The sequence below is a fragment of the Corvus kubaryi genome, unplaced genomic scaffold (genome assembly GCF_017639235.1).
Source record: "Corvus kubaryi isolate FWS band 111438036 unplaced genomic scaffold, C.kubaryi_AGA036_p1.0 split3-73, whole genome shotgun sequence".
NCBI classification, from domain to species: Eukaryota; Metazoa; Chordata; class Aves; order Passeriformes; family Corvidae; genus Corvus; species Corvus kubaryi.
Genome location: NW_024582091.1, coordinates 41,662,521 through 41,678,333, shown reverse-complemented (window position 1 = coordinate 41,678,333; position 15,813 = coordinate 41,662,521). Strand labels below are relative to the sequence as shown.

Below are 15,813 nucleotides of genomic sequence, written 5' to 3'. Positions count from 1 at the left end.
AGATTCTATACCACTCTGTTACAAAAGCATTGCCACAATTTGCGAACTTGTGCCACAATTTCAACATTAAATTATTTTAGTCTGTGATTTGGCTTGTGTGGGATAAAACTGTAACTTGCTGTCTTTCTGTAGGAACCATTGCCTTATTTTAAAGGAAAATGACAAATATTTTCCCTAATTTTCCCTAGTCTTCACTTCTCTGCCCATGGGAGCAATATTAGCAAAATTACCACCAGTGCACGTCAAAGCCACTTGGACACTGAGCAGACTGACAAATGGCTCACCACTCTGCAGGCTCCCAGGTGGCAGTCTGTAGTGCAGTGTATAAGGCAGGCACTTCTCAGTTCATTTTTCCTGTTGAATTTGCTTTTCAAAGACTGCTTCAAATCCTAACAACAATTTATTCTTTGCCTTTTATTTTCTGTAAGGATTGGTCAGTCTGCTCTGATTCACACTTCAGTAGCCTTTGAAGACTCAGATACCATTAGACTGAATGCTGAAAAGATTTATCATCTAAAACTTGAGCTGATGTATAGTCCTGAAGAGACCATCAACCTGAGGCTAGCATCAGCAAGGCAGGTTTGGAGTTCCTGCCCTGGGAGTAAAGGAGCAAGCAATAAGAGAGATGTAGGTTCACCTCCGAATGCAGTCTTGGAGAAAGGCTACTAATCCTGTATTTATGCTCTTTCTGTCATATGAGCAGGGTCAAACGTTGGTGACAGGTGTTTTCTGTCTGCAGCAGCACAAGAAAGCTCCTAATCAAAGCCTGGTGCATCCCAGTAGAGGAGGTTATCTCCACTAGGATACCCCAGCTGCTCTGTTCCTGTGGTTCGGAGCTTCACCTGCTGCTGTAGCCAGCTGGTTAAACTGGGGCCACAGGTGTTGCTGGGAAGGACAGAAACGTGGGAGTTTGACTACTGTCAAAGTCACAGGGAAGAAAAGAACAACTGGAGGTTTGACTGGTCAGCTTTCTACAGTGGTGATGGTCTCTCTCTCTCCTCTTTTTAAAGCAAGAGCAAAGGGAGAATGAAACTAAACTGGAAAGTAAAAGGATCTGTTCAGAAAAATTCTTGGGCCCATCGTGAGCTCAAAGCACACACACAGGTGCTTTTGATTGCAGGGGCTTTGCGGAATGAGGGGACAAGTGGACTGGCATGTGGGGCATTTTGTGCAGTGCTTCTAATGATGTAATGACAGGAGTTTGGGCTTAGAGTGAAAATAGGCATTTTGAGCATAGCGACTTCCTCTTGCTGGTATTATTTAAGTAACTAGGAAGAACGGCTCTGCCCAATTTGCAGACCACAAACATGAAATATATTTAGCGTATATTCTCCAAAATGAGCAATTTTATTTTTATCAAAAATGCACTCTGTTTTGTTCAAGTAACAGATGGAAATCAATGGGTTTTAATGTAACCCAGAAGAGCAAGTTGTAGTCTTATTCCCTTAAGTGCCCCTTTGTTGTTCAGACCACAGCTGTAAAGGGATTTGAACCTCATCACAATAAATGCCAGTACAGAAATTTGAAAGGTAGGCCACAGACTTTGTGGCCCACCAGAGAAGGTATCAGCTGTTCCTTAGAGGGGTGTAAAATGAGACAGAAATGAAATAGCATCTTTTTCATGTTATTAATGCCGTAAATAGCCCAGTGGTGTTCAAGTTCAGCATTTTATATATAGCTTGTGTATTAAAAAGTAAACATCTACCATTAGGCTGGAGAATGTGCACTCTAAATGCAGAGATTGCTGTAGTGCAGTCAGTTCTAGGACAGAGTATCTCTTTGCTTCCTAATATGCAGCTAGTCCCCTCTGTATGTGTATTGTGTGGATAGAAGTTAAACACACACATGGACACACACATATATATACACGTATGTGTACACACAGGATCTTCTGCAGGAACAGATGATGACAGTGGGATGTTAAATGGCAGTTGCTTAGCATGGAAAGAAGTCAGGCACTGTGAAAGGCATCATTCTTGACATGGGCAGTAAGGCCACCATAACTCCAAACTGACAGCCCCTTGTGCTCCTACTTTTCTCCTGGGAATAAGGCTGGTCAGCTGCTGGCCATCCTGCCCTTAGCAATAGGGACAGTGTGGCTGCAGGACTCTGCATTTCTGCATGTTTAATTTTGCAGGCAGAACAGTTCTTGGCTAGCTGTCTACATATAATTGTCTTAGCTTATTTACTATGTAAAATAAAATAAGTTGTTCTTCTATAATAATGGTTCTCAGTTTGGCTCCAAAGTTTATACCTGACAGATGTAATGGGATAAGAGGGAGGTCATCCCTCTTCTGTGACTGTTATTAAGCTGCAAAACTGTTCTCTCAAGAGGTGGCTTAACAGGAGTGCTATTAGTCATGGAGTAGGAAGAGGCAATTAGTCACACAATACTTAGCAAGGCAGCAAAAATTACAATAATGGAGGACCTCAACTACCTGTGCATATGCTGGCCAAGAGTTACCATGGAATAAGGTATAAAAAAGGGAATTTCTTGAATCTTTATTTCTTGAAATGGGCAGGTATGGCGTACACCAAGGCAGGGAGTGCTTTCAAACATGGGTGAAGCTCAGGAGGTGGCTCACTGGAGATGTAATCCCAGCTGAACCATCAAGCAATACTGACCACAACTAATAATTACATTCACCCTGCCTGGAGTATGATGAGGTCCTGGTTCCCTTGGTACCAGGTAAGGTACCAAAGCCTTGTACAGTAACCTTAAATGCTGGAGAAGAGTGCTGGAGAGGACAGGAATGTGGGTGGGGGAAAGATAGAAGGAGCTGTTACCATCTAAAGGTTACCTGCCTCCAGCAAACCGCTGCACAAAAGAGCCCCCTTGGCACAGACAATGGGAGCTTTTGCCATCCCACGGGAATGTTTTGCAGTGAATGCTTAGGCAGCCCTGGGGAGTTGTGTAAGAAGGCAGCCAAGAGGAAAACCAACCTGATTAGAAAAATTACCTCAGTCAGGTGTAGCCCACAGCTAGGTGCATACAGTCCAGAGAGAGCACTCAGTCAAAGTGGGGTTTGGTCTCTTTCTGCCAAGGCCTTAGTTACACAGAATTTTGAGCCCATTCCTTGGAGAATGAAGTTACTGAGGCCAACCCTTATGCAGAAATGGTGCTATAGGCATCCTGCCAAGGACAGCAGAGCGTGTAAAATCCCAGGCCTGAGGAGAAAGTATGCAGGCACGTGACAGTATATTGTGGTACTTTAATGTCAGAACCCCTGGTGGGACAGCCATAGTTAAGAGACACACATAAATACAGTGGTATAATTATATTCCAACTCTTTCTAGCATTACAGAGTTTTTGAAAGGAGCCACAATACTGACTAGGCAGTAAGCTTAGAAAGAGGTCCACTGGGTGGACATATCATACAATTAAATCAAGAGCACTTGTAAAGTCAAGTACCTGGCTGTCTCTGCTGTCAGGGTTACAGACATGGTATCACTGCACAGCGTTGCAGCATCCTGTTTGTAGTGGCCCACAACTTAGTCCTGTATGATGTGCCTTTCCTACAGTGGGAAGTCCACACAGCCCAAGCCATCCCAGGGGTTAGTCAGACCCTGGCTGCAAACAAGTATTCTGCTCTGCTTGTGAACTCAGCTCCCACACAGGGTGGCATATGTACTGCCATGTGCTGCAGGAATGGTTGATGTGTGTGTCTGGAGATTTCAGGCTAACTCAAAGCAAAAATTAAATAAATAAAAAACCCCAAAAGAAAAAATATGTAAGGCTTTGTTTAATAGAGTATTAATTATGCAGGTACTGAAAGATTTCTAGTTCCTTTCAGCACTCAGAATTTAGATTCTGCTGGATATACTTAATTTTTTAAAGCCCTCTACATTTTGCAGTTTACACATTTGCATAGCGTAGGACTACTGTCAGGAACATATATCTACAGATCTGGGGCAGGAGCTGTTCTCATCATTTCAGTGGGATGCAAAAGAGAAAACAGTTCAAAGGAGGAGGATGGGGGAAGGGAAGAATTTCCATATATTTTTTAAGGAATCGTAAAGACACACAGGCAAGTGTGTCAATCATGAGACAGTTCTCTCTTTAATAATGTCGGGAACACAAAAGTTCACAGAGCACATGTGTGAGAGGGTGCTGCGCTGCCTTGACTACATGATCTGCATGATACATGTCAGAAGATGGGAATGTTGCTATGGCAATTCTTCCCTCTCCTGAATACTAAGTTGTCAAAGAAGCCAGTTCACAGTCAGGCAGGCTCGCTTATGAACTTGCCTACTTGAAGATGCTAAATACTATTTATATCTTCTCTTGCAACGAGACAACATCATTTTCTGCCCTGACCTCTTAAGGCCCTGTGCCCCAGCCCTCCAGTATTCCTGATGCTTATGTGATTTGGAAGCTGCTGAGGGCAGAGATTTAACTGAATTTTGTGCTGGAGAGTGTTGGGGTTTTCCCTCAGCTTATACAGTGTCCTTCAATTTTCATCTTGCTAACAAGGCAACAGACGGGTGGGTCTTTCTGCATTTCCAAAAGTCATCTTGCTGTTTTTATAAAGTTCTGGATCAAGTAATTAATTTATCTTTACTTTCAGTCTGCAGAGGAGTAGCCTGTTCTCGCTCATGTTTCCCCCTGGCAGACAGCAAGAGCAGGACTGGCAGCCTGTTGGTCACCCCTACCAATTTTTTCCCTGGGTAACCCTTAAGGCCCATCCTGTCCTTGCTTCTGCTATTGAGCCATTCCCACTGTGCTGTGTGGGTACTGTGCTGGGAAAGGGATGCCTTTACTGCCAGCTCTCCTAATTGCACCTGTGATTTCCCTTAGAAATAATGCTCTGCTTTGCTTCCTTCCCTAAAAACCTGCATAGCACTGCTTTGTGGAAGCAAAGCAGCTTTGTTGTAGAGGTGGCAAACTTCAGTAGATGCAAGGATTCCTGTATTACAGTGTCTCCCAATGTCCACATTGTATCATATTTTCTAGTAGCAGTCTCTGTTTTCAGCTATTTTCCTTTTACCTAATTTTCATTTTGTATCTTGGAATATTCCCTGCTAGGGAAATCCTACATGTCTGATTCAGGATAAATTTTCTTAGATGGCTCAGGCACTCCAGAACTGAAGATAAGCAAAAACAGACTGTATTGTCCATATTAAAAAAAAAAAAAAAAAAAAAAAAAGTTCCTTCAAATTAGTTGATCATACTCGTTTTATCTTGGGCTTTTTTCCTCTTCTTCTTTTCAGTCGGAATGGATACTGCTATAGGAAACTCTGGAGGTAGGCAGGATGTAAAAGTCTGATCTGATGTGCTGTGAATGAATCAGGACAACATAGGAAGAGAAAAACTGTTGCTTGGCTTACCTGTGTGATGCCGATTATTTTACTTAATTTTACCACCTCACAGTTGGCCAGTAACTTTTTTTATAGTTTGAAGTGTTTATTTAGCACCTCCCATGGGCTCTAAAAGCACTAAAACAAATGAGTTCTGCAAGAGCAAATGATCAAGGCAAAAGGTATATGACAACCTAGACACCAAAGTACTCCAATACCCACCTCAAACAAAGAATGTACCCAGCATCTGGATTTAATTGATCCTTCAGTGATCAACTAAAGAATATCAAAGCCAACAGAAAATACAACGTCACAGAGAGAAACATGACCAAAAGAACAATAAAAGATAATTTTTATGTCAAATTCCAATAAGACCAATGAAACTCTCTCAGACAAGTCACAGGTTCGTGTACAAGAAGAGACATTTCCAAGACATCTTTGGAAACTGCAGGAGCAGATGCTTTCCAGAAATGTGTCTTCCTGATGTAGCATTCATTTGCACCTGTAAGAACAAGAAACAAGTGGAAGAATTTCAAAATCAAGCGTTGACTCTGTAACACATATTCAGACATAATTTAGATCCCCCAAAAATGTCATTGACTTAATGATTTATTTTATGTCTGGTTTCTGCTGTGCTCATCAAGAGAGCATTACTTAGTCCAGCTGAGTATTTTGATACCCATGTGACTCAGAGGCAGGGATTCAAACCACATTGGCCAGTACAGAGATGTCAAAAGTTTCCACAGTGCAAGGGACACAGAAGTGAAAAGCATTTGCTGGTTTAGAGGGATTAACACAGAAGGTCGATTAGCAGCTCTCAGCCACCCAGACCTAGGATTCTTAAACTATGCTCCTTCTTCTTTCTTTTCCATCTGAGCTCATTTTGTTTCCAGAGATTTAAAAGACGAACTTGAGAAGCCACCCCTGCTGCAGGTACTTTCCGTGTTTCTGAGTGAGCAGGCCAAAAAAAACAGCAGACCAAGATAATTTTCCTACAGTGTTCCACGCCAGCTAGAGAAAGATGATGAAGTGCAGAAGATTCACTGACAGCACAGCTCTCCCTGTAGAAGAGGACCAGCATACGCTGCTTTCTTATGGGCAGGATTGCCCTGCCCCCAGGTCACAGTGCTGTGCTGCTGCAGCTTGCCCAGAGCAGCTGTGGATGTCATGTCTGAAAGACTGAAAAGCTGAGAATTCCCTGCTCAAAGAGCAGCTTTTACCTCATGCTGCCAGAAGTTGTCCACGAAGCCTCATCTGGGATGTGACCATGAGAGCTTCCTCAAACAGCCGTGCTGTTTGCAGGCTGCCTGCCTCTAGTGACCACAGCGTGATCCCTTTGCTTTCCCCACTGAAGCCGAGAATCACTTGCCCATCCCTGGAACAGCTCCTCTGCATTCACAGCCATGAAAAACCGCAAGAGCTGGAGTAAACTGAGGTTTATTCAGAAAGAGGGTCTGAATCCAATTAGAGCAAAATAAACCGTCAACTTGACACATTTCCTTCTCACCTCGGCAGAAGCTAATCTAGCTGATCCCTTTGTGTTGTAACAGGAAAATCCCCGGTACCTTAGGGCTCCGCAGCCAGCGCTGGAGGACACGGCACAGGCAGCAAACACCAGCTGTCCGGGCCTCCAGCCCGCCCAGCTCTGCCTTCGGTGCTGCGAGCCAGCAGCTGCCTCTGCTGCCTCCTCAAACTTTCTGCTACGAGCCTACAGGCAAGCACTCACTTGGGGCCACATCTCGTTTTCTTATTCCCAAATAAGCATTCTGCTTTGCTGATGTGATGCAAGTTGCCTAAATAAGATATTCTGGGAAAGAGATCTTCCTGTGTGCTCTTGAGAGGAGGCAGTCGTTCCTTTCGGGAGGCATGGCGTTCCCACAGGCTGCACTGACATCCTGTGGCACGACTTCCCCCCCCGAAAGGAGCGTGAGGGGACACCTTTGACCCTCCATGTCCCCTCTCTGCTCACCGCAAGTCACTCTTGCCTCATCCAAACCCTTTGGGAGGGGAAGGGGCACCTACCCCCTTGCTGGGTCCAGCACCAGCTCCTGCCCACTGCGCCTGGCAGCCGCAGGGCCGGATCTCACCGCAGCTGCCCCTCATCCAGACACCACCAGCCTGGCAGTGAGGGACCGTCCCCCGCCCCTTTCTGGCGTCTTCTGAATCGCTGCCCACAGCAGCAGGGCTGTGCGAGGATGAGCTGTAGCGACCCATCACTGGGTGGGGTGTTGCTGGAAGGGTGGGGGCTTTTTTAAGGGAAAAAATGATGAAAATCCCTCACCCCCCGCCCCCAAGCTCTGCCCACAGGGCACTGAGCCCTGTCATGGGGTGCCCAGGGTCTGCAGCAAGCTGCATCCCTCGGCCCAGGCTAAGACGCTGTGCAAAATAGCACCCAGCCCCTCAGAAGTTGAGTTTAATTTTACTTCCCCTTGGGGAACAGAGTTAATCTGTAACTTTTTAGGCATCACTCGATCAGCTGAATTACAGCTATTAGCTTTGGACTCCAGGCATTTTTATGAGATATTAGTTCCAGGGCTTGTGGTTTGGCATAGAAAGCATATTATTCACACACAAAACAACTGCATTAAAATAACATTAAGAATCTGGCTTAAACTGACAAAACCTAGGAAACTCAGAATTAAGTCTGAAAGTATGTCCTTAAGTCACCCACTGTGTGCCCGGTGTGGCTGCTCAGGCAGTGTGTTGGCCCCACTGCCTCCAGCTGAGCCGTGCTCCCCTCACTGTTCCAGGGAGGAAACAGGCTGCACCTCCACTGAGGCCCCACCACCCTTGGGGAGCAACAACCCCTCTTTGTGCTTTGGAATCCTTGTCCAGTCAGACAAGTTTTAGGACTTACATGTAATGCAAGTTTTTTCCTGCACATCTCTACCTAGAGCCAGGTTTCCTCCCCTGTCACCAGCATCACTGTGGTCAGCACAAAAGATGCACTCAGCTGTGGAGGCTGGATGGAGGCAACACCAGCCCCGAGAGAAGCAGATGGGCCTTTTTGCAACCTGCCGGGGGAAAATCCTTGGCTCAGAAAATGCCGTCTAATGTTCACTTTGTGGATCACCTTACTGTGAGGGAGCTGAGGCCAAGAAGCAGTGTGAGGACACAGGCTGCTGTCACTGGAGCTGGGGAGGGATGGGGGGAAACTTGTGCAGGAGTTGTCCCAAAGGGCTCCCCTTTCATAAGGCTTTCAGTCATGGGAAGCCACACTACACATCCAGAAATTTGTGTCATAGCATGCAGTAGCTGAAAAACAAAGGAGGGTCCCTAAAACGGTCATGCAGTGGGTCAAAAAGCAGCAGCTCTGTGTGCATTCCTGGTCTGAACATCAGCTGTGCTCCAGTTTTTCTCCCAAAGCTCTGCCCTTGATCACGGGACACAAATATCAAAATGCTCATCTGGGCCCTGGCTTTCCAGAAGGTGCATCTGAGCTTTGGAAAAGGTGATCTCAACTGCAGCATGTTCACTGCAAAAGCAAACAAACAAAAGCAGCAGCCTCAGCAGAATCACAGCTCACATCCTCCAAGAAACAAATTACCACAGGCCTCTAGGAAGGACTGATCTGCTCACTCCTGGAGCGTAGCTCATTTTAAGACATTCTTCTTCCATGGCCAAATATTTGCCTTCACATGGCAGCAAAATCAGCTCCTCTAAAGCCATGTTTGAAATAAGCTTCACTTCTGCCCTACCCATTCCTTTTATTTCGGAGCTCTGCTATTTTGTAGGAAACAATCCAAGATGCTCATGCATGAAGCATCTCTCAAGAATAAACCACATTAAAGAGAAAAAAACCCCAGAAGGCAGCAGCTAAAGAAAAAAAAATTGCGTTCAAGTTGCAAGGTTGTCACATTGCTCTGTAAAAAGGGGTGCACCTTAACCATATTGGGTGTGATTTTTTTCCTCTCAGTGAGGTGAGAAACACATTTGCTATTCCCATCTTGGAAGCAAAACAAATAGAGTAATTATTTCCTTTCCCAGCAAAGTCAAATGAAGCTGAACTTATAAAAGCTGTGCTTTTTACTTGTGTGCCTTAAATCAACACATTCCCTCGCTGGCTGGCATTTGCAACAGACCACAAACACATTACTACATGTGGCACCAAATTTGTGTTTCAGGTCAGAATTGAGATGTTCTGGTGATAAATGAGGGATGCTTGTTCTGTGGACATCTTGTCCCAGAAACACTGTAGCTAAATTTACCATAGAGCACTACCAGTTTAATTCTTCCTTAGGAGGTATTTTAATGAAAAAATGTTTTGATTGTTCTGGAACCATTCTCTAAACATAATTTGGGACCTCAGTATCAGGCCTCCTTGGATTTCTTTTAAAGTTGCTGAGTATCTCCGTGTCTCTCAGAGTACAGGCAGTGCCATGGATATTCACCACTTCTGAAAGATGAGTCTGAAATGAGCAGGTGTTGCATGACATAGGGGTTGTGTCACAACGTGCAAATGATGACCATGTAGGAATCAACCCTAATCCACTGCTGCAATTCCTGGAGATAAAAGTTGAGCCCAGAAATAGCAAAGAGCAAAATCTCCTGCATATTGGGCCACAGAGCCCAAGTGACCTGTAACAGAGCAAACGCGGGTGACTTTCACATCCCGTGGTCTCAGGGTGCTGTACGTGCAGTGTGTCTGCAGGACACAGCACACCCTCATCCTTTGGATCTCATGAGACAGACACTCAGAGCTGGGCCAGTGTGCATATATTCAGAGCATTTCCAGAAAATGATGGAATATAGGCCAGGATGGGTTTTCAGCTGTCACAGGGAAGGGTTTCTTATCTTGCCCATGCACATCTGCAATCCCCACAAAAAATTTTTTACCGGAAAATAAAAAGAGGTTGAGACTGCAGGTGTGTGCATTTTATTAAACCCACTGTGTCCCTTGCAAAAAATGGTTGAAATGGCAGGTGATTGTTTCCATATTAAGGAAGACTTAAGAATGACTGACAAGATCCGCTTTTGCAGTTCTCATTTCTGCCAATCAAGTTACTGAGGACAACAGTGAATAGTGCATATTTAGAAAATGTATTTTTAAGGATGGGCTTTGACTGAACAATCTCTACTTCATGAGAAGCTGAAGCCTTCCCTTCCCAACAAGCTGTGACTTAAATGCAGCAAATGAAAGAGGGGGAAAAAAAAAAGTTGTAATAAAGAAACAAAACTATAAAACAAAAAATGTTGTCTTGCCAAATGGGCACCAGCACCCTACACTCTCTTCTCAGGCTTGGGAGCAAACTGGATTCTCTTATATGAGGACACTGATCAGAAGGAATAGACAAGAAAGAAGAAACAGTGCCCTGAGCTGGAAGACAGGGATGGAACAGAATGAAGCCCCCATGATCTAAGGGGAATTGGTCAGTGACCTGCAACACCACTTAGATACACACAAGTTTATAGAGCTGGATGGGATCCATCCAAGGGTAGTGAGGGAGCTGGCAGAAGTGCTTACCAGTCCACTTTCCATCATTTACCAGCAGTCCTGGCTAACTCAGGAGGTCACAGTAGGCTGGAGGTTACCAAATGTGACACCCATCTACAAGAAGGCAAGGAAGAAGGATCCAGGGAACTACAGGCCTGTAAGTCTGACCTTGGTCCTAGAGAAGGTTATGGAGCAGATCATCATGAGTGCCATCACAGGGTACATACAGGACAACTGGGAAAGCAGACCCAGCCAGGGTGGATTTATGAAAGGCAGGTCCTGCTTGACTGACCTGATTTAAGTTTACAATCAGATGACCCCACTTAGTGGATGAGGGGAAAGCTGTGAATATAGTCTACCTGGAGTTTAGTAAATCCTTAGACCACTTCCTACAGCTTTCTCCTAGAGAAACTGGCTGCTCACGGTTTGGCCTGGTGCACTGTTTGCTGCGTAAAATCCTGGCTGGATGGCAGGGCCCAGGGAGTGGTGGTGAGTGGTGCTACAGCCAGCGGGCAGCCGGTCACAAGTGGTGTTCCCCAGTGATCAGTGTTGGGGCCAGTTGAGTATGTACATTGATGATCTGGATGAGGGGATTGAGACACCAAGTTGGGCAGGAGTGTTCATCTGCTGGAGGGTAGGAAGGCTCTGCAGAGGGATCTGGACAGGCTGGATCGATGGGCCAAGGCCAGTGGTGTGGGGTCCAATAAAGCCAAATGCCAGGTCCTGCACTTGGGTCACAACAAGCCCAGGCAGTGCTACAGGCCTGGGGAAGAGTGGCTAAAGTGGCCAGGCAGAAAAGGACCTGTGGGTGCTGGTCAACAGCAGCTGAACATGAGCCAGCTGTGCCCAGGTGGCCAAGAAGGCCAATGGCATCCTGGCCTGAATCAGGAATAGTGTGGCCAGCAGGACCAGGGCAGTGATTGCCCCGCCTGTACTCGGCACTGGTGAGGCTGCACCTCGAGTGCTGTGTCCAGTTCTGGGCTCCTCACTACAGGAGGGACATTGAGGGGCTGGACCAAGTCCAGGAAAGGGCAACGGAGCTGATGAAGGGCTTGGAATGCAAGCCCTATGAGGAATGGCTGAGGGAGCTGGGGGTGTTTAGCCTGGACAAAAAGAGGCTCAGAGGTGACCTTATCCCTCTCTATGGCGACGTGAAAGGAGGTTGCAACCACGTGGAGGTTGGCCTCTTCTCCCAGGTAACAAGACAGGATGAGAGGAAATGGCCTCAAATTTCACCAGGAGAGGTTTAGATTAGATATTAGGAAAAAATTCTTCACTAAAAGTGTTGTTAAAAGGGTTGTTTAGGGTTATTGGAACAGGCTGTCCAGGGAAGTGATTGAGTCCCCATCTCTGGAGGCATTTAAAAGACATGTAGATGTGGTGCCTGGGGACATGGTTTAGTGGTGGACTTGGCAGTGAGCAGCTGAACTTGATAATTTCAGACATCCTTTCTGACAAACAATTCTGTAACTCTAACCCTTTCCACCAATCTGGCTTCCACCCACATCCCAACTTCATCAGTCCCCTCCCTCTTCATCTGCTCTTGCTGCCAGGTGGTCTGGCATTCCCTTATCGCGGCCTCAAAGGACTCTGCAGTGTGGGGGATTAGAAAGACAAACCAAATTCTTCTCCTGAGATAGGGAGGTAGGTCCCCAGGTGCCTGTCCTCATTACAGATTGTGCTTTGGGAGCTGGTTCCAGCTGGCAAAAGTTTCTCATTAAGATGGCAAGGCTGAAAATGTGAACCTGGAGGGAAAATACATAGTTGTGGAATAGAGGTGGCCTTGAGGTTAGGTTAAAGAGGAGGTGATAAGACTTCTATTCTATTTTTATTTTAAGTTAGCATTGTGGTATTCTGTTAGTTATGGAAGTGGCAGCATGTTTTGGGTGTGTTCAGGCTTATTTGGATTTCCCACCCTTACCTCCCCTGCTCTAAAAATGTTGCGATCTTGCAAGTGTTAAATTTTGACTAGTTCCACCATAGGCTTGGGACAGGAAAAAGCTTGTTTTAGGACTGCTAAAGTCTGGATCTTGTACAGTGTGTGGGAGTTCTGCTCCAGCTATTTTTCTGGTATGTATTTGAGGAAAAGCAGGGAGAGTAGGCAGAGCTCAGACTCTGCTTATTTTTGTGCTAGCAAACAGCATAGTTCTGGCAAAGGAAAAGATTTAAAGTGTTGATCTGACATGCTAAAGCCATGGGCAGCTCCTGACAGTGTCTTCACACAAATGAGATGGTGAAGATCATGGGCTGCTACTGCCCTTTTGACTGGAAAGAGTAAATACCAACAGAATAGAAACAAGAGAAAGAAATTAGATGCAGGGCAATTGTGGAAGCTTTAAGAGACTCGGGTCCTTGTGCTGGAGGTCTGCCAGTCCTGCAGACTCTGTCTCTTTTAGCCAGTGCCCTACATGACAGCCCACCTGTGTGGCTTCTAAGGAGATTTTACAAAAAGCACTTTATGTGGCCAGCTCTCAGCTCTGCAGTGCCCTTCCAGCAGTGCAGCCCTTGCTGGCTGGAAGTGTTGGGCAGCCGAACCATGTGTGTGTACAGCCCTATGCATTCCCAGGGGTGGGTGAGGCATGTGCTTGCATGTCCAAGGAAGCTTGACTTGGAGCGCAACTCCACTATGATTATTTCAGTGGCTTTTCTCCCCCTTGATTTTGTGTACAGAAGGAGAGGTGTTCCGAGTAACTCTGCCAAAATTCACCCAACTCTGCTCTACATATGTTTCAAAGAATCAGTGAGTCTAACATCTGCACTTATTTAGTGATAAATGGTGATAAACACTGGCTGAGGTAGCTATCCCCTGTTAAGAAAACATGCCTGTGTCTGTTGACTCCTCTTGTCTCTTATTCTGCTCTCTGCACTGATGACATCTGCCACATCCAGTGTTGTCTGGGTGCCAGCTGACCACATGATCCAGCCATCCGATTGCTGTTCAGTGATGAATGGCTACAGCTGCTGCTGGCTGCATATGGCAGTTCAGTAGCACTGCCTGGTTACATGTGGTGAATCTGCATTGCAGCTACTGCTTGCTAAAGGATGTACCTGAGGAGATTGAAGAATAAAGAGAGGGAGGACTGAAAAGCATGTGAAATAATATTGGGGGAAATCTACAGAAGTCTTTCAGTTCTTAGCTCTGTAGCCTAGTTCAGCTGAGGGCATAGGAAAGCCGGGCAAACACAAACAAACTGCCAAACTTCAAAATTAGCCCACCTCATCCATCCCTATTTCCTTCCATTGCAAGGAGGTTCAAAATCTTCATGAAGAAAGATTATAGTCATTGAGTCACTCCAATAGCAGTGATCTGGCTGCCTGCCCCTGCCAGCCTGCTACACAACTTGTGTGCTAATGTTTGGATTTTAGTGGTGGGAAGCTAATGTCAGGCTGTACTCCCTTCATGCACCATTGGGCTGTGCTTATGGTCGCTCTTGGCAGCACCAAACGATTAAACAGATAAAACCATCAGTCTTGTTATTTCCAAACATTAACCTAAGTGCTAATAAAGCACAACCCGTGTCTTCCTTATGGACTCTGCAGAGCTGAGTCACACTAAAAACAGGATCTGAATGCTGGAAAAAGCCTCACGCTTCTTTCCTGTGCCCAGAGACAATACCTCTCTGTGAGCAGAGCTTGCCTTGGAGCACTTTGCTGTGAGAAAGCTGAGGGAGCTGGGCTGGGCTGCATCTGCCAACAAAAGCAAGGAGGCTGTGACCCACATCCCTCAATGTGAGGGCAGGGGTCTGCTTGGATGGATGGATGGATGGATGGCCATGTCCCTGACCCTTCTGCTCCCTTCTAATGCTCAACAAGGATCTCCTCTTAGCACCCAGGCTGGGTGGGAAATGTTCGTCAGGCCCCAAGGCAGAGGAAATGAAGTGATTCTCCCTCTCAATGGACTTTGCTCTCAGTGGCTGAAGATATTATTCCCAAAACATCCCCAGCAAAACTGGAGGGCTTTGTAAATTCATTATGTCACTGAGGAATCTGTTTAATCTGCTGCCTTTCCCTGAGGGCACTTTAGACTTAATGAGAGGCATGATGAAAGGGATCAAAACTGGTTTACAAGAGTTTAGTCTCAAACCCCTCAGATGATGTGTTACTGACTGTGCTGTAATTTAGAGGAACAAATGAAGACACTGAATAGCTCTCACCCTGCCTGAGAGGGATGGTGGCAGAGGCAACACATGAAAACCTCGAGCCTCTGTATTGCATTATTCCTTTCCTAGGTGTCATCACAATGAATAGCCAAAATCTCCATGTTGCCAGGAGCCTGATCCATGCTCCTGGTACTACTTGGCAAGCATGCTTATTCCCCAGTTTACTGTGCCAATGACATGGTAAGGCATATCCTAATCTAGCTTATTTATATATGAAGATACTAACTCAAAATGCAGTCAAATGAGAAACATTGCATGTATGTGAGAAGGAGCTTTGTAAACTGGACAAATAGTGGGCCACAGAGATGGAATATGGAATAGTTTCAACTTCAGGTTCAAAACCCATTTTGCATATAATCTTAACATAAGGCACTTACTTGTTTTCTCTGCCTGCTTGCTTTCCCCTATTGCCCATGCTGTGTCTAGTCCTTTCAATTAACTTGTACCCTGCCTTCTTATTGTGATGGGACGGGACGATGGACCAGCATCTTTCCCACTATGAAGTTGCAAGAGCAAGGTCCTCAGGAAATTTTGTTCTGAAGGACTCTCTGTGGACCTGTGTATGATGTTGTGCCCTTAGAAACATGCAAAGTATTTTATTCCTATAAAATAATTCCCATGCCAGTACCTCATTAGCCTTTACTTTCCAGCTTTTTTTATTTTTTCTTCCGAGTAAATAAAGACTAAATTATTTGGAACAGGATTTTCCTGCAGTGTAATTGTGCTAGCAACAGCTGAGCATTTTTCATAGAGGATGGGAGTAACACTCTCTGCCAGGAGGGAAGGGTGATTTCGTAGAATCATAGAATAGTTTGGGTTGCAAGGGACCTTTGAAGATCATCTAGTTCCAACCTCCTGCCATGGGCAGGGACATGTTTCACTAGACCAGGCTGCTTGGAGTCCCATCCAGCCTGGGATGGG

At 45.6% G+C, this 15,813-nt stretch overlaps 1 long non-coding RNA gene across 1 annotated transcript; it reads right to left on the bottom strand.

Moving 5' to 3' along the window:
- Positions 1 to 5,633: 5,633 nt before the first annotated feature.
- LOC121659165 lies at positions 5,634 to 7,477 on the bottom strand. The gene is made up of 2 exons (XR_006014186.1): positions 6,806 to 7,477; positions 5,634 to 5,800 (listed from the first exon to the last, which is right to left on the bottom strand). It is a non-coding gene; the product is annotated as an uncharacterized LOC121659165 (long non-coding RNA).
- Between the last annotated feature and the right edge of the window lie 8,336 nt (positions 7,478 to 15,813).